This window comes from Malaclemys terrapin, chromosome 13 (assembly GCF_027887155.1).
Source record: "Malaclemys terrapin pileata isolate rMalTer1 chromosome 13, rMalTer1.hap1, whole genome shotgun sequence".
Taxonomy (NCBI): domain Eukaryota; kingdom Metazoa; phylum Chordata; order Testudines; family Emydidae; genus Malaclemys; species Malaclemys terrapin.
The window spans coordinates 23,715,715-23,738,952 of NC_071517.1; the positions used below are offsets into that span (position 1 = coordinate 23,715,715).

General features: G+C 49.7%; 1 long non-coding RNA gene across 1 annotated transcript in view; it reads right to left on the reverse strand.

Moving 5' to 3' along the window:
* The window catches only part of LOC128847892 (uncharacterized), a 46,461-nt gene that overhangs the window by 19,868 nt on the left and 3,355 nt on the right, over positions 1-23,238 (reverse strand). The window contains exon 2 of the long non-coding RNA XR_008446960.1: positions 21,650-21,715. This is a non-coding gene — a long non-coding RNA (uncharacterized LOC128847892). The remainder of the gene's footprint in view (positions 1-21,649; positions 21,716-23,238) is intronic.

A 23,238-nucleotide genomic window follows, 5' to 3' on the forward strand; every position in this document is an offset into this window, starting at 1 on the left:
GACCACTGTCGGTAGACAGGATACTGGGCTTGATGGACCTTTGGTCTGACCCGGTACGGCCATTCTTATGTTCTTATGTTCAATTACACATACAAAAAGATGAGTTTAAATAAGCTGTTGCCACTCAAGAAAAAGATCTTCGAGTCATCATGGAGTGTCCTCTGAAAACATCCGCTCATTGTGCAGCAGCAGTTAAAAAAGCGAACAGAATGTTAGGTACCATTAGAAAATAAGGCAGAAAATATAATGCTGCTATATAAATCCATGGTATGCCCACAACTCGGATACTGCATGCAGTTCTGGTCATTCCATCTCAAAAAAGATATATTAGAATTAGAAAAAGTACAGAGAACGGCAACAAAACTGATTGGGGGTATGGAACAGCTTCCATATGAGGAGAGATTAAAAAGATTGGGACTTTGCAGCTTGGAAAAAAAACGACGGAGGGGGAATGTGATAGAGGTCTGTAAAATCCTGAATAATGTGGAGAAAGTGAATAAGGAAGTGTTATTTACTCTTTCACATAACACACGAACCAGGGGTCACCCAATGGAATTGATAGTCCACAGGTTTAAAACAAATAAAAGGCAGTACTTCTTTACACAGTGCACAGTTAACCCGTGGAACTTGTTGCCAGTGGATATTGTGAAGGCCAAAAGTGTAACTGGGTTCAAAAAGAATTAGATAAGTTCATGGAGGACAGATCCATCAAGGGCTATTAGATGGTCAGGAATGCAGCCCCATGCTCTGGGTGTCCCTAAACCTCTGACTGCCAGAAGTTGGGAGTGGATGACAGGGGTTGGATGACTCGATAATTGCCCTGTTCTGTTCATTCCCTCTGAAGTATCCAGAAGACAGGACACTGGGCTAGATGGACCATTGGTCTGACCCAGTATGGACATTCTCACCTGCCCCCCCCCACATTTTGTCAGCAGTTGCACCTATACTCATAATCTGGGGGCTGGGGAAGTTCTGTGCCATTGCACCAGCAGCCTAGTCCTTGGTGAGGAGGATCTGCCCACATCCTGTGTGTGGCAAAAGGGATCTTGTGTCAGGGGCAGAGCAGCCAGACCAGGGCTCCATCCTGCAGCGATGTCCCTCTGAAAGGTGGGAGCAACACAAATCAGGGTGCACCTGCTGTCCTTTCCTGAAGGCATTAAAGCCCCACATCACCATGGCCCTCACTCTGTCTGGGGCTAGGAGAGATAAGCCGGGTGGCTTTTACTAGCCCTCTGCAACTCCTGGACCTGCCCATCAGACCAAAGGCCTTCGGTGGAAGAGAGTCACTCGCATTGGCGGGGTCAGCCTTGTGTGCCTGGCTTGGGGCTGACGTGAGCTGGAAAAGGGATAAAAGATTCAGAGCTAGGGAAGGAAGTGCTGGGAGACGGTGAGCTACTGTGCCGCACTAATAGCCCGTTTGAGCCAGCCATGTCCCCTGGCTGGTGCGGATGTACCAGCCAGTCTTGCTCAGAAGATAACTCATGAGGTTTTACAGTGTAATGAGCAGCCAGCCCTATAGGTGGCATCAGTGCTGCTCTTTAATCTCAGTTGGCAGAGGACATTGGGGAAGGTTTTAGTGGCATGAACTCCCAGCGATCGCTCACACACAGTTGACTCCCCACCTCCTTACCCCATTTCTTTCCATCTCTTCTTCCTTCTGCTCCCTTTGATTGTTCCCTCTCCTTCTTTTCTCCTCCCACCCCTTCCTTCTCCTTGCTCCTTTCCTTGCACACCTCCAGTGATTCCCAGAGTGTGGGGTGTGCGCCGGGGGGCCTGAAGGACTAGCAGGGAGAAGGGGGTGGAGGGCAGAGAGCCCTAGCAGCCACAGTCTCACCTTTCGTTGTTTAACACAACAAAGTCTCTAGCTGTTAAGATTACAGAGAAAACCTGGAAAATGGGACCCGAGTGTAACTGAGGCAGAAAAGTCTCCCTGAGTTTGCAGAGGTTGAGCCGGTAGCTCCGAGGTGTGACCTGCTGCATAGAGGTCAGTGGGCGCTAGCTCAGTGGCCAGTGATGGTACTTTAAATGTCGACATTTCACGGGTCAGATTGTGACGATCTGCACTGGCATTTCCCAAAGGGGACGCCCCGAAGGACCAGCTAAGGGACTAGGGAAGGAGGATGTGTTAAGATGGTTCAGCCTTTAAGCACACAGGGCAGGACTGCAGGGGGCAGGACTTGTTTTGTTTTTCTGAAGGGGAGCTGAGTTTCCAGACGCTTTCGAGACACAGCCGCAAGTGCTGAATGCAGCATCACCAACCTCAACCGTTCAAATGTCAGGAGTCAGGTCCCCTACAATCATGAGATTGGAACAAAAATGACAAGATTTTAACAAATAATGACAAATGTGGGGTCTTTGTATTTGCCTCCTGTTTTCTGAGCCTTTAGGGCCGTGTTTTCCGACTTGTCTCTGACACAGCCAGGACTAGAAACTTGATTTTTACTTTTAAAAGGAAGCCAAGATTCTCATGTGACTCCAGGAGCTGGGGCTTTAAGAGACACCCCCAAATACTGCAGGACTCATGGTAAAGTTGTGAGAATTGGTGACACTGCTTAAAGAGCAGCTGGGACTAAACATTGCCTCTCATATGGTAGCAGAAGGCTGGGGTGCCAGGGGAGCCATTGCTATGGTTACCCAAGGGTGCCCCTCCTCCTCCAGACCCAGCTTTCTTCAGGGTCAGAGTGAGTTGGGGGTGTAGGTGGATGGAGTAAAACAAGCAAAGGCCTCAGGTTCCAGCTGCATTAGCAAAGCCCCTTGCTAACCCTGCTAAGGCTGGGCCCAGTGGGTGCCGGGAGTGATGCAATCAGCAGCTGGTACCATTGCCACTGGGCTGTGTTTGCTATGGCAGACTGAGGTGCCCTGGCTCTGCTGTCTCAGCGTAAGCTGCTGGGCGGTTTGCAGAGCACTGACTGCGATCTCAGCTGCCCTTTGGCGAACTCATGGCTGGCACAGAGAAGAGAATGTCAGTGATTTACCGCCCAAGGTAGAGAGGCTGCAGAAGGGCCTGCGGGTAGAAGCAGGAGTGGCTCGGGATGGGTTCGTTCCTCAGGGATCTCCGTCTGGCACCTTTCCCCAGCTCGCTGTCCACGTTCAGAACAGCAGTGAGTGTGTGCGGAGTGCCATGCTGTACAGGACCAGAGGAGACCAGCATCTGCGAGAGACAAGGTGTCTCGGGCATGTGTGATTTAGCTGGCTTGGCCAGCGGTGGGCGCGTTTGCTAGCAGGGCAGGATAGGATCCTCAGCGAGATAACAGCTTTGCTGCTAATAGATGGTAATGGCCGTATAATGCATGCTTAGCAGCGGGAGGTGGCACTTTATGGCATGGAGATGACAGAGGTGGGAATTGCCCAATGTCCAGGAGTGCTTGCTGGCTAGACACAGTGCGAGCGCCATTAGGAGCCGGGCTTTGAGAGCCAGAGCTCCATCAGAGTTAAACCTCTGCCCATGAATAATTGAGCAGGAGGCTCCCAGCACTCTCCTCCTTCCCGGCCAGGTCCAGTGGCATCGCTCTTTTGTAGCTAATGTGAATAATTCATCATTTGCTTAATGAAACATTTCCCAGGGCCGGGGTGGAGCAGGGCGAGATTGGGAGAGGCCAGGAGGCCCTTGAAGCCCCTGGAAGCTGTCTAGTGGCCATTGTGGAAGTGCTGCCCCAAATGAGTTGTACTTCAGGGCCAGATTCTGCTCTGAGATCCAGCGATCGCTGACGTCAACGGGCGCTTTTCCATGGATATCATGGGGCGTTGGGATCAGGCTCTCTGTTACATCTGTCTTCACTGCAAAGTTAGCCAGAGTGATCGGCCCCTGGCTCTGAGCCCCTGGGTTAGCCTAGCCTGGGTGTGAGGAGCAGTCACACTGCAAAGCCCTGCCCCCGTTACTGTGTCCTCACTGGTGCTGCGCTTCCCTGTGGGGGTCACTAGGACTTCTGGGGCCGCATCTCGTGGTTCTCCGGGCTGCAGCAAGCTGAGCCACTCTGTGATTACTTTCCAGTGAATTGTGGGAGGACTTGGCTGTGCTTCTGGCCATGCAGGGGAGAATGATGGGAAGGCTTCAGAGGACTCTCAGCACTCAAGTGATTTACCCTGCATCTTCAATGCAACATTGATGGGTTACCAGCTTCCCTTGGGCTTTAGCCTACAGCCCCAGAACAGACAGCTAGCCGCACTGAAAGCCCCACTAACCTCAGGTGAGAGGGTTTTGTGTGCGGACAGGAGTTGTACAGGGCTTAATTTGTAATTAAATAGGTGCTTGGGCTCAAGCAATTTTATTTACTTTCCTAACTGACGTGGCAAGTCCAAAGGTGCCGAGGCTAAGAACTGCTAAGCCTAGAGGTGCTGGGGGCAGGGCTCAGCCCTGGCACAGATTAAGCATTGGAGTTGCGTTGGGGCAACACCTGGTTAGGAACCTGGGTTAACTCTGCAGTGAAGATGTGCAGAGAGAGTTCCCTGGAATTGCACAGCCCAAAACCCCTGTGGTTCTGCGAGCACAACATAGCCCTTGCTACATATGTATGACATACAGTCCGGTAACGGTGCCATGGGCACCCTCTACGGAATGACTACGACAGCTGGGCAGGAAACATTATCTTTTTCTGCAACATTTTTCAGATGAAAACGATCTGTATTTTTCATTAGTGTAAAAAAAAAAAAAAAAAAAAAAGGCAGCGGAGATTTGGGGGTTTCATAACAAAATTGGAATTACTTTGGTTTTCAGCCACCGACATTTTTTAGTTTGCTGACAAAAACCTCATAATTTCACTGAAAACAAAAAAAGTCACACAAACTTTTTGTGTTGGACAAAGTCCCATTTTTCAACGAAAAAAGCCTTTTGTCGGAAAAATGTCGACCCAGTCTAATCACGACTCTGATAGCGACCACCAGTGCCCTGGGGCTCTTCACAGTCCTGGGAGCTGGGGCCTATCATCTGGCTCTGGCTCCTTCAGCGTGTGCCACTGCTACTGGGGGCTCTGATACTCTCTCACACCCGTTTCACACACCTGGAATTTCATTGGCTTCAGGGGAGTTACTCAGTTACACTGGCGTGAGTGAGAGGAGAACAGGCCGCTACATCCACGTGCCCAGCCCCCGGCACGATTCTCTGGTGATAGATTATTGTACCCTGTGGCTGACCCTGGTATCCCTTGCATCAGTATAAATCAGAATGATCACTATTATTATTTACGTGTGGGGGCACTCAGGACTTCAGCTGGGACAGGGGCTCCATTGTGCAGGCAGCTCTCAGCCACTGCGGGGGACGGGGCGGGAGGACCCGAAGCTCTGTCGCCACAGAGCTCCAAGCCGCTGTTGCTGGTGGGGGGACCCTGGAGCTCTCAGCCACTCCGGACGGTCGGGGAGACCCTGGAGCTCTCAGCCACTGCAGGCGGTAAGTACTGAACCCGCCCCCACAGTGGGGCTTGGGCTCTTATCCCCCCCCGTCAGACCCATTCTGTCACATTTATTTTTAGTAAAAGTCAGGGTCAGGTCACGGGCGTCTGTGCATTTTTGTTTATTGCCTGTGACCTGTCCCTGACTTTTACTAAAAATAACCGTGACAAAATCTTAACCTTAGCCATAAGCCATCGCTGGAATGGAGAGAGACTCAAGAATACAGCACTAAGCACCAGCAATGTGCATAACCTTGAGATCAATATCGGCTTCATTTTCAAGCTTGCCAGCATCCCAGCCTCAAGCCCATGAATGAGTCAGCGGGTGAGGTGCCAGTATTGGAGGATGGATCAGCTCCATAGGCCCTGCATGTATAACTTAGTGTGTAGTTCACCCCCCTCCCCCACCATCCAGGCCTGAGCCACAGAGGATATAAGAAGTCTGCAACAAATCCCAGCTGTAAGTGCTGGTCTTTTAGCTCAAGCTCTAGCGGCTCAGGCTTTTAGCTCTGAAGGTCCCTGGTTCAATCCCTGGTTGTGATGACCCAGCTGGCAACTGTCACACATGTACTACCCTTCACCCCTATGTCCACAAACTTTGCATTTACTTTTCAATGGGCAGCAATTAGCTTCTGGCTAGCGCTCTGGGCCAGTCCATTTGGATCCCAGCCAGGGCTAAGAGAGGCTGCTTCTGCTCACTAATGGAGGCTGAGAATATCCTTTGGGCGCTGCTCAGCTGGCGAGAGCCTTCGCTGTGACCAGACATTGCCAGCAGGAAGGTTCGACTTGACGCACCAATGACGCATTGCTGCACCAGCTCTCAGGGACTGTGAATGGGGTTGTCCATGTGGCTGAGAAGTGCTGTGTGGTCCTGGCAAAATAACCCTAGCTGGGCTGTCTCTCTGGGAGGGAGCATGGATGCATGTAAATAGGATGAAATTCAATAAGGACAAATGCAAAGTACTCCACTTAGGAAGGAACAATCAGTTGCACACATACAAAATGGGAAATGACTGCCTAGGAAGGAGAACTGTGGAAAGGGATCTGGGGGTCATAGTGGATCACAAGCTAAATATGAGTCAACAGTGTAATGCTGTTGCAAAAAAAGCAAACATCATTCTGGGATGTATTAGCAGGAGTATTGTAAGCAAGACACGAGAAGTAATTATTTTGCTGTACTCCGCGCTGATTAGGCATCAACTGGAGTATTTGTGTCCAGTTCTGGGCGCCACATTTCAGGAAAGATGTGGACAAATTGAAGAAAATCCAGAGAAGAGCAACAAAAATTATTAAAGGTCTAGAAAACATGACCCATGGAGGAAGATTGAAAAAATTGGGTTTGTTTAGTCTGGAGAAGAGAAGACTGAGGGGGGACATGATAACAGATTTCAAGTACATAAAAGGGTGTTACAAGGAGGAGGGAGAAAAATTGTTCTTCTTAACCTCTGAGGATAGGACAAGAAGCAATGGGCTTAAATTGCAGCAAGGGCGGTTCAGGTTGGACGTTAGGAAAAACTTCCTAACTGTCAGAGTGGTTAAGCACTGGAATAAATCGCCTAGGGAGGTTGTTGAATCTCCATCACTGGGGATTTTTAAGAGCAAGTTAGACAAACACCTGCCAGGGCTGGTCTAGATAATACTTAGTCCTGCCTTGAGAGCAGGGGACTGGACTAGATGACCTCTCGAGGTCCCTTCCAGTTCTATGATTCTTTGATTTTATGTGCGCTCCCAGCCATGGAGCTGGCCCGCCCACAGGGCTCCTGGTTAAATCAGCAGGCCTACTTCTGCTCTCACCTACAGCAGTTTGCCCCAGTCCATCTGCACTGGTGGCACTCCTGGCGTGCAGCAGCGTGTCAGAGCAGACACAGGGCTAGGCTCACGGTTTGGAAACGACTGACAGTTCTCTGCTGGGAGCTGCTAGCCCAGATCTCCACTGCTGTGTAGAGCCCCATTGAGGGTCTGTGGGGCAGGATCCCAACCCTGGAGCTCTGTGCACATTTCTAACTAAGGCCTCCATCACCCTAGTATCATAGAAATGTAAGGTAAGGAGGGACCTCAAGGGGTCATCTAGTCCAGTCCCCTGCGCTGAGATAGGACCAAGTACACCTGTCTGAACATCGCACCACTTTTAATGCATTTATCTTCACAGCTCTCCTGTGGCGCAGGGCAGTCCTATTACCACATCATACAGAGAGGAAACTGAGGCACAGAGAACTTGCCCCAGGTCACCTGGGAAGATGACTGCAGAGCCAGGCCAGGTCTCTTGTGTCCCATGCTAGAACCCTAAACACTGCATCAGCCTTCCTATGTGCCTTAATGCCCTGCAGTCACTGGGATCTAGCAGAGAAGAACACTGAGGCACAAGGAGGAGGAGAAGTCTGAAGCCTGGGGAGGAAGGGGTTCCAGATTTAAAGGGGGCCAGGGGATAAGAGTGGAGACAAAGGGGTGAGGTTGGAGGATGTGGTCGGAGTGAAGGGGTGGATCCAAGAGTGATGAGAGCAGAGAAGTGGACTAGGTGGCAGGAGGGGAGTATAATATAGTGTGGTACTGTCTCTTTAAAATTAGACATGCTTAGTCACCAGAAGGTCTGGGAGCTACGCAAGGGGTCTCTCCTCCGAGGCACTGTCTGCTTGTTCTGAGTCTGCAGGAGCCACCAGGCTATGTATCTAATAAAGAGAGCTCTGCATTAAAAAATATCCCTTGTCTCACTCTGCGATCCTGAAGTACGTGCTGCAGCATGCTCAACAGGGAGGTGCTCTCAGCTGCCTGACCATGCTAGAAAGCACAGACAGGGAGGAGGAGGAGCTGGGATCTGAAGTGGTGAGGAAAGGAAGTCCCAGTAAGAAGCCCAAGGGCCATCTGTATGCTAACACTGCCATTGCACCAGGGCTGGCAATCTCACAGAGCCAAGCAACACAAGCCAACATACTGCCGGCTAGAGATCTGGGATCCAAAGGAAACTCACTTCAGGCATCTGGGCGTATTAAGCCTCAGTTTCTTCCCCGGACTCTAGCAGGAAGCAGTTCTGTGATGACTAGGGCATGCTGTGACTTGATGGACTCATATGTACATCATGCCCTGCGTTATTGCCCTCGTCACTGACTGCTCAGCAAATAACCAGAGCTGGCCCATCACAGGGTGAAGACTGTGTCAAGATGGTGTCACTAGAGGAAATCTAGCTGCAACATGCTCCAGTGACTGCTTTTCCTAAATTGCAGATGAGAAGCTGAGGCACAGAGACTGAAGTGAATTGCAAGTCAGTGGCAAAGCTGGTCTCTTGGCTCCCAGTCTCTTGCTCTTCCCTCCCTCCCACAATATCTACTCAGACAATTGGGAGAAAGGTTTAAATGCTAAGATCAGTGTGCTTTGCTCCCAAGAGACTTGTTGTTTTCATGGCATACACACAGAGAAGTTAAATAAAGACATAAATACTCCTGCTGGAAAGTTGCAACGTAGCATAACCTTATTTCTTAGAATTCAGAACAATAACACACAAGACCCCCAAAACAGAGAGAGACAAAACAGGCTGCTCCCTAAGGCAGAGAGGCACAACTCACTCCTCCGGGTTCTAGGCTGGCTGCTCTTGGAACTAGTGGGGGCAGAGGCTTCAAAAATCAGGTATGTCAGACCCATATCCAGTAAACAGACTCATTGTCCCAAAATTCTCAACCAAAATGATGTTTTGTTATCTGTCTAGTGCTGGGTGTGTTCAGGGCGTTGTACAGACAACTAAAAAGCAACAATCTGTGGAGCAGGAAAGATCTCGTTGTTCTGTGTCTGTAGCACCTAGTATAATGAGACCCTGGTCCATGACTTGGCACCCTTAACACTACCGCAATACAAATAGTAACTAATAATAATCATTTGACATTATACAACAGGGGAGGCAATGAGCCAGGGTGCAGGGCGGGTCAGAAAGGGAGAGATCATGAGAACCTGACTGGGATATGTCCTGTTAGTGTCATTTGTTCTTTTAATGTTTTTTTGGGGGGTCTTAGGGCCAGATTCTGATCCCCGTCCCACCGGTGTAAATCTGGAGTGACTCTGATGTCATTGGAGTTACTCTGGGTTTGTGGGTGTAACATATGGTGGAGGTGGCTGTGACTGTGGGATCAGCCTTTGTTTTCTGGGTGCTGGGGTTTGACAATTCGAAGCTCTTTGCTTGGCGCTGAGGCAGCAGCTGATTCATTCTCTGGGTAGCTGCAGCTCGGTGCAGAGGAGGTGCCTGCCCTGCCTTCTCTCTCATGGGGACATCACTGATGTTTTTAGGAGCTATGGTGAGACCCTAAGTTCATGTTTTGCTCCTTGGGTCTGGGAAGCAGACCTCCCTGAGAGCAGATCTGGTCCAGGTGCTCTGAGTGAAGGGCAGACAGAGGGTAACAGTGAAGGCTAACTGCAAACATGAGGTCTGAAGAGAGGTTGGCATAAATACATTAAAGATGGTGAGTGTTCAGTTACTATGGTGATGGGGGCCAGATGAGCACCTGATGAGATGGGAGGATGTTCCAGGCACGGGGGGCAGTGTGAGAAGAAGGTGTGGGGTTGGCTGGTGGCAGCTTGGTGAGCTGATATCCTTCCCCAGCAGCTGTCGGGTTGTGCTATAGAATCCAAGCATTCAGTACGAAATATTAACTCGCTAGCCCTGGTGGGTGTGCTGATAACTTCCAAACATAAAAGACAGCCATGCTGCCTGACAGAGAGCATGGTGTGACCGCCCCAAGGTGCACACGGCCCCATTCTGTGTCAGCTGGACGTTAACTCTGAAACCTAATAGTGACAATTAAAATGTTAGACTTGTTAACTGTTTCACTGCTGAGCCAAACACCCAATTTAAAGGAGGGGATGGGGTTATTAGGAAGATTTCTATAATGTGCTGTGATTGGTTTCCCACTCTGTTGTCATGAGTGGGTGGAGCTTGGGTTCTGGGTGAGACTTGGGCAGAGGGCAGTGTTTAGGAAAATTCCAGCCTCTTATTGTTTGCCCATTTGACCTCCATGTTAGAAAAAGTTCAGAGCTCCTTGTACTGGGGAAAGAGACACAAGAAGAGTCAGAGCCAGAATCTGGGACTGGACAACAGGGTCACTCGATAATTGCCCAGTTCTATTCATTCCGTCTAATGCACCTGGCACTGGCCACTGTCGGAAGACAGGATGCTGGGCTAGATGGACCGTTGGTCTGACCCAATGTGGCTGTTCTTATGTTTTAGAGCTTGGAACGAAACTGCGAAATGAGCCCGTGGTTGTGGAGGACCTTGATCTGCCACAAGTTGGCATCCTCATTTCCTGGAGAATGGGCTGCTTGTGGCCATTGTGGTGTGGGTTAACTGAATCTGGGAGTTAAACGAGAACGTCAGCACACACCGATATCTGCCTGTTTGTTTAGCAGCAGTACACACCCCAGCTATTCCGCAGTCTTCTTTCTACCCCGAGCCAGGAAAGTCTTAGCGCTCACCTTCTGTTCCGAACTGCTCCCTGCTGAGCGCAGCCTGAACCGAACGCAGCTGGGCCTAGGAATTCATGCACCAGCAGGGTCTGTGGCAAGGACTCTGATTTTTCGGGAGAGAGACGAAATGGGGGGGTGGAGTTCAAAGCACCAAAGGGACTTAAGGGCTGTCCAAAAATTATGTTGCACATTACAGGGTGGCTAGGTCTTCATTTTGAGTGTTAGTTTCAGTGTGACAACATGTTACAAGGGGCGGGGGGGGGGGTCTGGAAAACCACCCAAAATGTGTTTTATAGTTTATGGACAGCCCCTTAGGAACATGTGTCCCAGTGACTCTCAATAGGGTTGTTCTCCTAAGAGTCAACCATTGTATTTAGCTGTGACACGCTCAGTACCTTTCCCAGACCTGAGGAAGATTTCTGTCTCTCTCTCACCAGCAGTCGGGGGTTCAGTAAAAGCTAGTACCTCTCACCCACCTTGTCTCTCTAAGTCACCTAGGCACTTTTGAAAATGCCACCCCAAATGCATGTGGGAAGCCACCAACTCTGCAGGGAAATGGCACAGAGCTTGGGAGCTGAAAGTGGGGGATTGGCATCAGACCGTGGCCAGTGCCCCCTTACCCCGGGGTAGATCATCACCATGGTGCTAGGATGCCACAGTATCTGGGTTGCAACATTGTGTGATGGCGCAAGGCACATGGAGCCACGGGGAGCCACTGCCAGGGAATGGCACTGCACCAGCTGCAAACCCAGATTGGGTCCTTATCAGGATTTGGGTGCCTCTTTTCAGACTTGGTAGCTAGAGGCTCCCAGATGGCCACATTTGGCTCTATACACACATATCCTTTGCTGGCTTCACTCAGGCTCCATTTGGCTCTCAGGGCTAGATTGTAACACACTGCTCGGCCCAGAAAGGGGTGGCCCGGAGGTGTGCTGCCTTGGGAGCAAGAACTGAGAGGGAACTGTGACTCATAGGGTAGGTCTACACTACCCGGTAGTTCGGCGGCAAGCAAATTGAACTTCTGGGTTCGACTTATCGAGTCTTGTCTGGACGAGATAAGTCGAACCCGGAAGTGCTCGCCATCGACTGCGGTACTCCAGCTCGGTGAGAGGAGTACCGCGAAGTCGATGCGGGAGCCTGCCTGCCGCGTCTGGACCGAGGTAAGTTCGAACTAAGGTACTTCGAACTTCAGCTACGTTATTCACGTAGCTGAAGTTGCATATCTTAGTTCGAATTGGGGGGTTAGTGTAGACCAGGCCATAGAATCCCTCCCTTTGCAGCAAGGGGGATAACTTACTTCACCCCTCTGCGGAGCAGCTGCCTCCTCCCTGTGCCACTGGCCCCGCTATTCTGGCAGGCAAAGAGGGGGTGCAGATCCGGGATCCCTCTCACTCCTTGCAATGGGACGCATGAGGCGAGGAACTCCTGGTTTGACTGCTGTCCCCTCAGCTGCAATCTGAGCAGGTAAGGGAGAGCGCTGACTTGCCTGGGAGCTGAGTGAGGGCCCCCCACGGGAGTGAGCTAGCCCCCCAGAGTATGTTGGTGTGAGTGACCTTACAGAGATCAGGGGATTAACATGCCATCGAGATGCAAGGGGCAGGATCAAGACCCTGAGTAACTGGTCCACCATACCCTGAAACAGACCAGGCACATTTGGAATCCCACTGGGCACTTGGTGCCCAGAGAACTGTGGGGAGCACTCACCATGCATGGTACATTTGCAGTGCTTGGTTAGGATTCACAGTCTGTGGGGCCTGGGCAGCCCCCGGTGAGTGTCACAGTCAGATGATCCTCAGAGTCCAGCGGCTGGGAAGCATCTGACAAATCTAATTTACTGAGATAAGTGCTCAGCACTAGGGTCAAAACCATGTAAATCACTCATCCACTGGGACCTCACAAAGGCTGCTGCTCCGATTAACTCAGCCGGTTCTGCCACCATGACGTCTGGTGCCACCTGATTCCTTTTTCTCCTTTGGACGTTGCATGGCAGGTCACTAGCTTTGTTAGTCTTGGCCGCCTGCCTCATGGAGCACAGATGGTGCAAAGTGCAGCTTGTGTGCTATTGGCTGGGCTTCAGGTGCAATTTAGAGCTTTTTATGGCAAAGCCTTCCTGGAATACAGCTTGGGAATGGCTTGTCCAATTCTTGTCTATCCATATGGAGCCATTGGACTAGGTTAAGGACATACTGTGCTTAAACCTAGTGCTGCGCAACAAGGTGGGGTTGTATTCGTGATTGCTTCCAGTTACCCAGGTAGCAGCGGGAGCCAAGGGGGAGTGGTTACACCTGTGTTTGGGAAGGATGCTCTGATCTTTCCTTTAGGAGCAGGCCTCACTCCTGTTATCCAAGCCCTTGTCACCCCTAGACTGGGTCACTGCAGCATGCTCTACTTGGGACTGCGCCGATGGACTGCTCCTGACTGTCCACTCGTGCAGAATGTGCTTTCCCACTCCCCAGGCATTGCTTTGCCAGGTGCAGAATAAACGTGAGCTGTTTGGAGCAGGGTTCTGTGTTCGTACAGCGCCTAGCACAATGGGGTCCTGGGCCATGACTGGGGCTCCTAGGTGCTCCTGCACTACAAATATACTGATGCTCCTAATTAGTTAATTAATGAGTGTTGGTGGAATGGCTGGTCTTGAATCCAAGCAGGGAGCAATTTGCATTTTCACTGGCTTGGCTAGGAAAACGTATCACCATCCAGGCAAAACTGAAGTGCAGAATTTGAACATTTGGAGGAGTGTGATCAAATTATGATGACTGAGTCCATTGATGAACGACAATGAGCTCCGAAGGGGAGCCGTCTGGGAGGAAACCCCTGGACCGTCACATCATAAGACTATTTACATGGATCTTTGCTGAAATATGTAAACCGCAACTTCAAAGGTTTTTCTGTCTGTTTCTTCTCTTTTTTAATCTGTCCCCTACTCCTGTTCCCGTCCGTAGCATTCGAAAATCAAGTCTCTTCACTCTGTAGCTCCATGAGGTAGAACGTAAACATGTCACTTTTCCTGAAGTTGCTGTGGCTACATACTGCATTGTCCTAGACAATGTTACCTACTTTACTATGTAAGTATTGAAATACAGAGCTGTGTCAGGGGACAAAATCGAGGACATGTGGCCCAGTGGTGGGGTACTAGCATGAGAATCAGGGGATATGTGTTCTCTAGCCAGCTCTGCTACGGCCCTGCTGCGTGTCCTTGAGCAAGTTGCTTAAACTCTGCTTGTGTCAGTTTCCCAGCTGTAAAATGGAGATACTAATAAAGCAGCTGTGAAAGTGACAGGAGCTGTATCAGTGTCAAGGATCATTAGAAGGGCTATTTGTTACTCCCTAATGGTTCTGCATAGTCCTTGTTTTCAGCTTTGCACGTTACTGCTGCTGCATGGGGCTAGTTCCTGGCAGTGACTCGACCGCTTGCCACAGAAGCGGCCAACATTGCCCATCCACACAGACGATTGTGTGATCCCGATTTGCATAACACAGAAAAAGCATGCGTGAAGGTGTGTGTGAGGGAACAGCATGCTACCCAAAGCCAGCCCCTTCTCCCTGCAGTCAGAGACAGGCAAAGGTCCAAACCGGTCTCTGAAGGAAAGGGCAGCGGTGTGCACAGAGGGCGGCTCCCACTTGTTTGTTGCACATTGAAACACCCGCAGTTCATATAAACCCAGACCGTGACGCACAGCTCCCATCCGTTTGGTGGTACCAGTAGAACAGGTCTGCCCGGATGCTGAGCTCTGTCAATACCTGAGCACAGTGACTGCTAGGAAAAGTAGCTTCACAAAAGTGCGATGCCCAGAGCTAGAATCTCTGGAATCCTTCGTATTGCTCAGATTTGCCTATAGCAGGATTTACCTCTCATGGAAACAAGTATCAGAGGGGTAGCCGTGTTAGTCTGAATCTGTAAAAAGCAACAGAGAGTCCTGTGGCACCTTTAAGACTAACAGAAGTATTGGAGCATAAGCTTTCGTGAGTGAATGCCCACTTCATCAGACACAAGAGTCTTGCATCTGATGAAGTGGACATTCACCCACGAAAGCTTATGCTCCGATACTTCTGTTAGTCTTAAAGGTGCCACAGGACCCTCTGTTGCTCTCATGGAAAGGTGCCGGTCCCAGTGACCGTTTGGTGGGGGCAGATCTACTTGTCCTCACTGTGCGACGGCTGTACACCCATGGCCATCTTGTGTCATAGGGGCAAGCGAGGGGCTGAGCTGCTTGGAAAGGGAGTTCTTTGAGCTTGGCAGCTAGTTTGTATTTGTATTTGCCATGTGCACTGAGCGTGATTGACACACTCCAGCCCCAAATGGGGCAGGGGTGGCTTTGTGGAAAACAGGCCTAGGAATGACCAGCTGGTGCCTCGTGCGTGGGATCTAACGACAAGGACTGGAGAGGGGGAAATCCCTTTTGGGTCAACTTTACCCCAGTGTGGCAACGATCTGAGGTCCCCATGGCTGAGCCAAAGCACAGGATCTCCTTCTATTGGCGTTAATGGGCTTTGGATCCATGAGTGCAGCTAGTGAATGCAGAGTGTACGGTTAGCAAGGGTTAAATCCAGACTCACAAGGTTAGCATGGCCCCTCCATGGCAACCACCAGAAGCCACAGGATGAGTCAAGTTCAGGATTTGCATGGCATTTGGACATAGGCAGCACAGGTTGCGTTCTAGTTGAGCCCAGAAACATGGATGGCTGAGCTACAGAGTGAGAACTGACACAGGAATATGTACCTTCGCTCTCTCCACGTATGTTCGCTCCAATGCCCTATGCATCCTGGGCACTGACCTGTTCAGGGCCAGTGTGAGAGCTGCTGGCTGTAGCGATTGAGGTCCTCTGTCGAATGCTTATCACTTAAACAGCCTCAGCAGCATTCTAGGTGTGGGACAGGGCAGAGTGCAGAGAGGTGAGGAGGTCCCGGCCATGAAGAATTTGCAGTCCATGGCCTGGACTCTCCTGCCAGATCTGTTAGTGCAGCCCCTGTGCTCAAATCCCAGAGCTACTCTACAGCTCTCCCACCAGCTCCAAGCAAAGGACACTTGGCAGGTTCAAGTCCCTTAGGAGCTCTATGTGGATACAGGGGGGTGCCCTAGGGGATCCAGGTGAAAGAAAGGGACAGTAGCAGACAATGGAGAGATGAACAATGGGCTAAGTGGCTAATGGGCAGTGGTTAGGTCCCCTCAGAACATGGCTGTCCTTTACTTCATATTTCCTATCAGCTCTGGATAAAAACATGTACAAAGAGCTTCTCTTCTGCTCATCCCAACTTGCCCCCTCATCTCTCACTTACCCAGTTCTCCTATCCCTTCCCTCTTCTCACCTCTCCCCCACTCCCAGCCTTCTCCTGCTTCTTCTGTCCCTCAGTGCTGGAACCTGGGTGGCAGCAGTGGGTTGCAGTGTGTTATTTACACAGTCACACACAAGCTGCCACCTCTGCTTTCTTTATTACCCTCTTTCCGGTGGGACAACTTCTGCTGAGCGGGCACCAGGTTACACCACAATCTTTGATATTCTGCGACAAAAACAAAGACACCAGGGTTTGAAACGACTGGTCAGAACGTTTAATAAATAAATCAATCCAGAGGGCATGGCACTCCAATGCCTTCAAAAGAGAACACACACACAGACACACAGACATGCTCCGACTCCCTGATTGCTGCTTCCTTTCAGGCTCCAGGATTTTGTTTGGTGGATGCTCCCATCTACATGGTGAAAGGGCAGTGAGGGCTGTGGTTACGAAGCTCATGGCTGTAAGATCAGACAGTGAGTGTTGCTGGGATTGAAATGACAGCTGCCCTGAAGCTGTCAGGTGAAAGAGCCAGCTGTGCCCATGATGGAAGCTGAGAAGGAAGCCAGACAAGAGAGAAAACAAGGCAATGCTTCCTGGACAATTATGTGGCTCCAGAGGACACCGGGAAAGACACTTCTGAGATCCCTGCCAGCCCTCCTGAGGCTTCTGGCAACAGTGGCAGGCCTCCAGGCACCACAGGAACTAGAGATAGGAAAGACCTCCTAGATCCCATCTTGCCCATAAGGGCTACACCTCTTGTTATTTATATAGTAATGCAATTGGCGACGCAGTGCCCAAACCTGCAGTCCCTGTGCAGGCAATGCCCCCATGGCAGCCCATGGGATTGTTCTCAGGAAGGGGAAGCAGGGGAACCTGCAGTATCAGACCTGCATCAGTTAAACTCAGCTGCGAAATGGGACCTCTTGCTAAGCTTGACCTCTGTTGCTGATGCCCCTCCAAATACCTCCTCTCCCAACAGAAGCATGAAGGGGAATGCCAAACCGGAAGCGAAGCTTGGTCGGGCCTCCTAGCGTGTCTGTGTATTTACTGTAGAGCAGAGACAAACAGGGGAGTTTTGTTTGAGCAGGTGGGGCGGGCGTGCAATAGGCTATGCACACAAAGGCTCTTCCCTGAGGCCTGCCCAGGCACCAGGAAAGCACTGTCCCAGAATACCCTTGTCTTCCTTATTGCTTTATAATGTCAAATCCAGTGCTTGTGCATCCATCCTCCCAACCTTATTCAGGGCTCCCCAGCCCCACCTCTCCCCCCATGATAGACCCCTTCTCTCAAGACCCTGGAGCATGGAGAGTTTCCTTAGATGAGGAAGGATGGAAGGGGATCCCCCCGCAGCTGTCCTGCCTCGGCCACTGAAGAGGGGAGGACAGATGCTCCTTTTGCAATGTTCCAGCCTCCCCGGGGCTGGCAAGAGCCTGGGGATGGAGTGGGTCTGTCTGTCTGTCTGTCTGTCTCTCTCTCTCTCTCTCTCTCTCTGGCAATAGTTAGTTTTCACAGTTCAGTTTCCTTCTCTAGCTGGGTGATTTTCTCACAGTTAATTGCCACCCCCTGGTTACACCTGGGCAGCTTAGAGGTACCCCGGGGACAACTCTCCCTTTTATATCCATATTCCATCCAGAAATCTCAAACTATGTTCAAAGAACATTCGATTGCAAAGTCAAGTGCTCCAAAGGTAGAAACTGCCAGATTTACAGCTGCCTGTGATTTACCGGTGCCCTGGTGCACATGCCTTATGGTACAGTTGCTAATTCCATCCTAGAGGCTCAGAACTTGGACACATTTGGGTGAATTTTCACAGTAGCTGCCAAAAGCACGTCCCTGACATTAAGGCCACCCCCCTGCCAAATTTCGAGTTCCTGCTCCAGGCGTCTGGGGCGTCAGAGCTCCCAAACCAACATTTTTTAAATATGGGCAAAACAATGCATTTTCCCCTAGCCTTGCTCTCAGAAATGGCCGAACCATTTTAGCTGAAACTTTCCAAAAACAGTCAGCCTGGGGCAGACACCCAGCATAGAAGATTTCAGCTTAAACAGTTAAAACTCTGGCAACTGTCAGCAGGGTCTTAAAATGGGAAAGGTTGGACAGCCTTAACAATAGACGTCGCTACCTGCACCGCATGTAATAGAAAAAGTTATTAAAGTGAGTCGAGTGCTACGTCAACAGCCTAGGAGAGCGAAGTTGCCTGAGCTCTCCAGATGCCGTCACCTCCTCTCCCCTGCCTCTGCAGCATGTTTTTATTTTTAACCAGATGGGGAGATTTTTTTTTTGTTTCGTCACCAACTTGGCACGTGAACAATGAAATTCTTGCCCAGACCGGCAGAGCCCTTGCTGGGTGCTGCACGCTGCGAAGAGGCAGAACGCCGCTGCAGGGAATGCTGTGGGGTAGGTCTCACACCGCGTCCTACAAGTATATGAAATGCAAAAGACCCTGTTTTTCTTCATTTCTTCCTGAGGTCTGGGAGGCAGGTGGCGTGTGGAGTGAAAGAGAGAAGAAGCAGGCTTCCTTCCGACACGAGGTCGTCACCTGGGTGTGGTACGTCAACCTGAGTTTGCACTGCACCACTAACATTGTTGTCTCCTTGGAGGCTCTTAACATGTCTAGGTAGCGCAGGGAGCAGAGGTATCCAGCCCACTTTCTACCCCAGGTTTCCTCCGCAGCAGCAAAGGTGCCAAATCTGAGCCAAGCAAGCAAAGAACTGACATGTATATGCCACTCTCAGCTCTTCTTTAGGTCTCTGCTCACTGGTGTCAGCTTGCAATGTTGGTATCACATTGCACTTCCACAGGTCCCATCAGCTACAGGCTTCCATTAGGAAATCTACAGTGCTAAACACATTGCGTCCTATGGAGTGCAGATTTCAGTGACCTAGTTAATTGGAAAGCCCTTTTCCATAGAGTTTATTGATATACATGAGTTCACCCAACAAGAGAGTTGGCTGGATATCTGGCCAGCACAGATAACGCAGGTAACATTTTCAGCCACCAATGCTCCTCTTGACTCAGTGTCTTCACATTGAGGTCTACACAACTGGCCCAGCTTGCCTTCTGCTGATCTACACCAGCCAGGGGAGCTAGGGCAAAATAACACACAGCTGCTGAGAGCAGGCAGGGCCACTGATCTGAAGGAAGCAATGAGTGGTGGCAATGCTGGAGGAAAGACTTCAGTGCAATGTGCCTAGCACGTGTTGTTCAGCATGGAGGATCTGCAAACATAGTTCACGTTGGTTGAATGCTTAGGTTCAGAGAGGTTGGGAAGTGCACAGCATGGATCCACGTGACTCTTTGTTGCATTTTTAGGGATTCATTATCAGACAAATGCCCCGTTGAAGAGCAGATGAGTACGTGTTCCTCACTTATCTCCTTCTTCATTTTCTTGGTCACCTACATTTCTGATCTTTGGGCCTCTTCTGAAAAACAACCATAGGAATAGAGAATGAAAGGATGCATTGGTAACTCACCAAGTCCTACTGGAATCATAGCGCAATTCGGATTCAAGCTATGATTGACCTACCCTACTAAAGAAGGGGTTTTACAGTCATCCAGTTAGGTATAGAAATGCTGTGCTAGAGTTCTTTCTGTGATGGTGAATAGACTTCCTAAGTGCCCATCAGTGCCGTTCTGTGGGTTAGTGAGGATATGCTGGACGGCCATGTGGGACAGCTAGGTTAATTTGTGTGTGTGTGTGTGTGTGGGGGGGGGGGGGGGGCACCATTCGTATTGTTAGTGCTTACTAAAGCTGGTTAGAAAATGGGGATTTTTCCATGGCAATTTTATGCTGCGTGTGAAAAATCAAAATCTTAAATATAGACATTTCCCATAAGGCACCATGATCTCCTGTCTTGGTGAAGGAAGGCAGTGGATCATAGGAGATGAAGTGCAGCAGGGGAGCCTGGCCCATAGGGGAGAATGGGAGCAGGGGGCACTCAAATTCCCAGCAGGCACTGTGGTGGCATTTCAGAATAAAAATATTTCATTTTGAGATGGTCAGTTTTTCAATAAAAAAGCAATTTTTTGGGCAGAAAACAGACACTTTTTGTGAAGAATTTAATTATTCAGAATCCCAATTTTCCATCTAAAGCAGCTTGGATGGAAAATTTCATCCAGTCCCAATGATTACCTCCCTATCATGTGTCTCCATGCATCAGAGAGAGAACAGATCCCAGTGGCTGTCCCCTGGGAGGTGCAAAGGCAATGGTGCTGCATGGCGATTTTCCATCGGTGGGAATTACGTGTCCATGGTAGCTGTAGTCTAAGGGGTCACTGCTGGAAAGTGGTGAGTGCACAGCCCTGGTCCAGTGAAGTACTTTAGCACGTTCTTACCTTGAAGCAGAGACGTGATCCTATTAACATTAACAGGACCACACAGGAAGTTAAGCATGTGTTTAAATACTTTGCTGGATCAGGGCCTGAGCGTTCAGCCTGCGCAGGACCGAGCCCTAATGGGGGAGGCCAGCAGAATTCCCGGTGCTTTAAAAACTAACCGGGACAAATTCTGCTCTCTGTTACACCTCCTGGAACTGACCAGCAACCACAAGGGGGTGCTGGCAGGTGAGTCGCTCTGTGCATGTGGAGCTGGCTCTGGGGTGGGGCCCTATAACAAAGGGGCACAGGGGAGCTGTTACCTTGGGGCCAGCTTCATCCTCCTCCCCTCTCATTTGCCTAAGAGGACAGCATCCTGGCCTCAACGTGCTGCCATTCTGACCTTGGCTGACAGCCCCCTGGGTGCTTGGCCCTTTTGGCCTTCCTCCTGAGCGCTGCTCCCTGGACACTGTCCCCAGTGCCCTGGCTGGCGTGGACGGCAGCTGGGGAGGGTCACGGACTTCATCCCTAGCAAGAAGAAGGCTACACAGGCCTGATAGCCTTTAGGTGAGCTGGGGGCCAAGGGGTCATGTCCTTCTGACATCTAGGTGACCTGAGATGGAAAGGTCAAATGTTCAATGTGTGCGTGTGGGGTGTCTCTTGCACCCAGCTGCCCATAATAAGAACATGTCCTGGACTGCAACAGGCGCATGGTACTGCCTTGTGCTAGTCAGCACACAGACACATGGCAGCAACAGCCATTCTACCTGCAGTTTGAAAAGGGCTTCTGTACCTCCACAGAGCATCCCCTCAGTTCAACATGCCTGGCGGTCTAGTTAGCTCTCAGGGTGCTGCCTCTGGGGTGGGGTCGGCACAGGCACAGACGGAACAAGTTACACCTGGTAAATAGTTTTGGGTGGTGGCCTTTACTAACAAAGTGCTCAGCCAGGCTTCACCTGACGGATGAAACAAAGCAGGCAAGTGCGCGGCCTGATGAAATCTCCCAGGGTAAGACAAGGCGGGGTCCCCTGCTTTATAAATAGCAACAACGTCGAGCTAAAATTAATTACAGACCCTTATCTGCAGTTGTATCAAGGAAACTCTCAAAGCAAGCAATCCCGGAAGCACACAGGTGAAAATACCTCCTGAAACTTGATGACATAGAATAAATCATTGATCTGCTGGGCTGCAGCGTCATACCAACTCATGGCTATAAAATTTAATAACTTACGTTGCAGCTTCCAAATTGCCCTTGTTCCACGGGCATGGGGAACAGCATGGCTGCTTTCCATGGGCACTACAAGTAACAGGGATAAATAAAAAACGAGGTGAAAACATCTGTAAGCGGTTACTGGTGCCTTTTTCGTAATAGCGTCTGATTCAGAAAACCTGCTAGGTGGGGACAAGGACAGCACTTCAGCAGCAATGCCTTTGTGGGTAGGAGACAGCGAAGCATCAAAACATTTTGAAAAATCTCCATTGAACGGGAGTGCCTGGGGAGCGGGGAATGATTTTCAGTCAGGGAACATCTGTAAACACTTCAGAGGGGCAGCATGGCCGAGTGGCTCGGACTTAGAAGACCTGATTTCACTCCCAGATCTGACCCTCACCTGTGTGTCCTTGGGCATGTCGCTTCCCCTGTCTGTGCTTCTGGTTTCCCTTTGTCTGTCTTGGTTGTTTAGACTGTGAGCTCTCTGGGGCAGAGACTGTCTCTCAGGAAGTTTCTGTACAATGGGGCTCTCCGTTGTCACTGTAATAATACAGCTCTCTGTTCTGAGTCTGTACAGCATCGAGCACCATGGGGCCCTAGGCCAGGACCGGCGCTCCTGGAGCAACCACGATACAAATTAATAAAATAATGATAACTTTTACTGACAATGAATGGACATGACCCTTTCCATCAGAAATTATTAAAAGGGACTTTGTATTGTGTACACTGTGCATAGATAGACTATTCTGCATATATGCCATTGTTTTTATTCTGCTTTTGATTCTGTTTTTGACCAGTGTTATAATATCACCTGTAAATAGATTTAACATCCTATACCCAATGGGCCGAATTCTTTCCATTACTTGATTTGCCCAGCTCTTTGGTGCAGGGACTGTCTTTGTTCTGGTCCCAGTCCTCTCTGGGGCCCCGAGGTGCTACTGGAATACAAACAAATGATATAATTCCTGTCTTGTGCCTGTTTACACCAGGGCTAAATTTGCACCACTGTCTCTATCGCAATTATAGAGCATCTCATAAGATTTTAAAAGCAAATTCTTCTAATTCTTAGAAAATTCTTGTAATTATTAGCCTCTTTGGCTTACACACTTTGCAGGTTCACACACCTAAATCAGTCATGTCCATAGTGTAAACACCTTTGCACACTTGGGCCAAAGCATTTCCTTAACCTATGATTTTTTTCCCTTCAATATCTCTGTACCTAAAATTGGGATAAGATAGAATATAAGATTGAAAGCTAATTGGATTTTTATAAATGGATATTATTTGGCTGTAAAATGTGTAATACAAATCATTGATCCATATGTTGACCATTCATATTGTTATAATCACAAATGTGTTAAGTGTAGTTAAGGTTAGATTTTAAATGATGAACATTAATAAAAAGCTAAGTGGGAATTAAGAAAAAAAACACCTTGAACTACTGTGCCATTTCAGGCAGACATTTCAATAAATGTGGAGTAGTTTGGAAAAGTTCAAGATTAAAAGAGGATAAACTCAAAGCAAAATTGTTGTGTGTTTAAATTGTAAGAGCCAGGCATGTTTTGCTTATATTCAGCATAAATCATGGGATTGGATACAGTGCAGCAGGT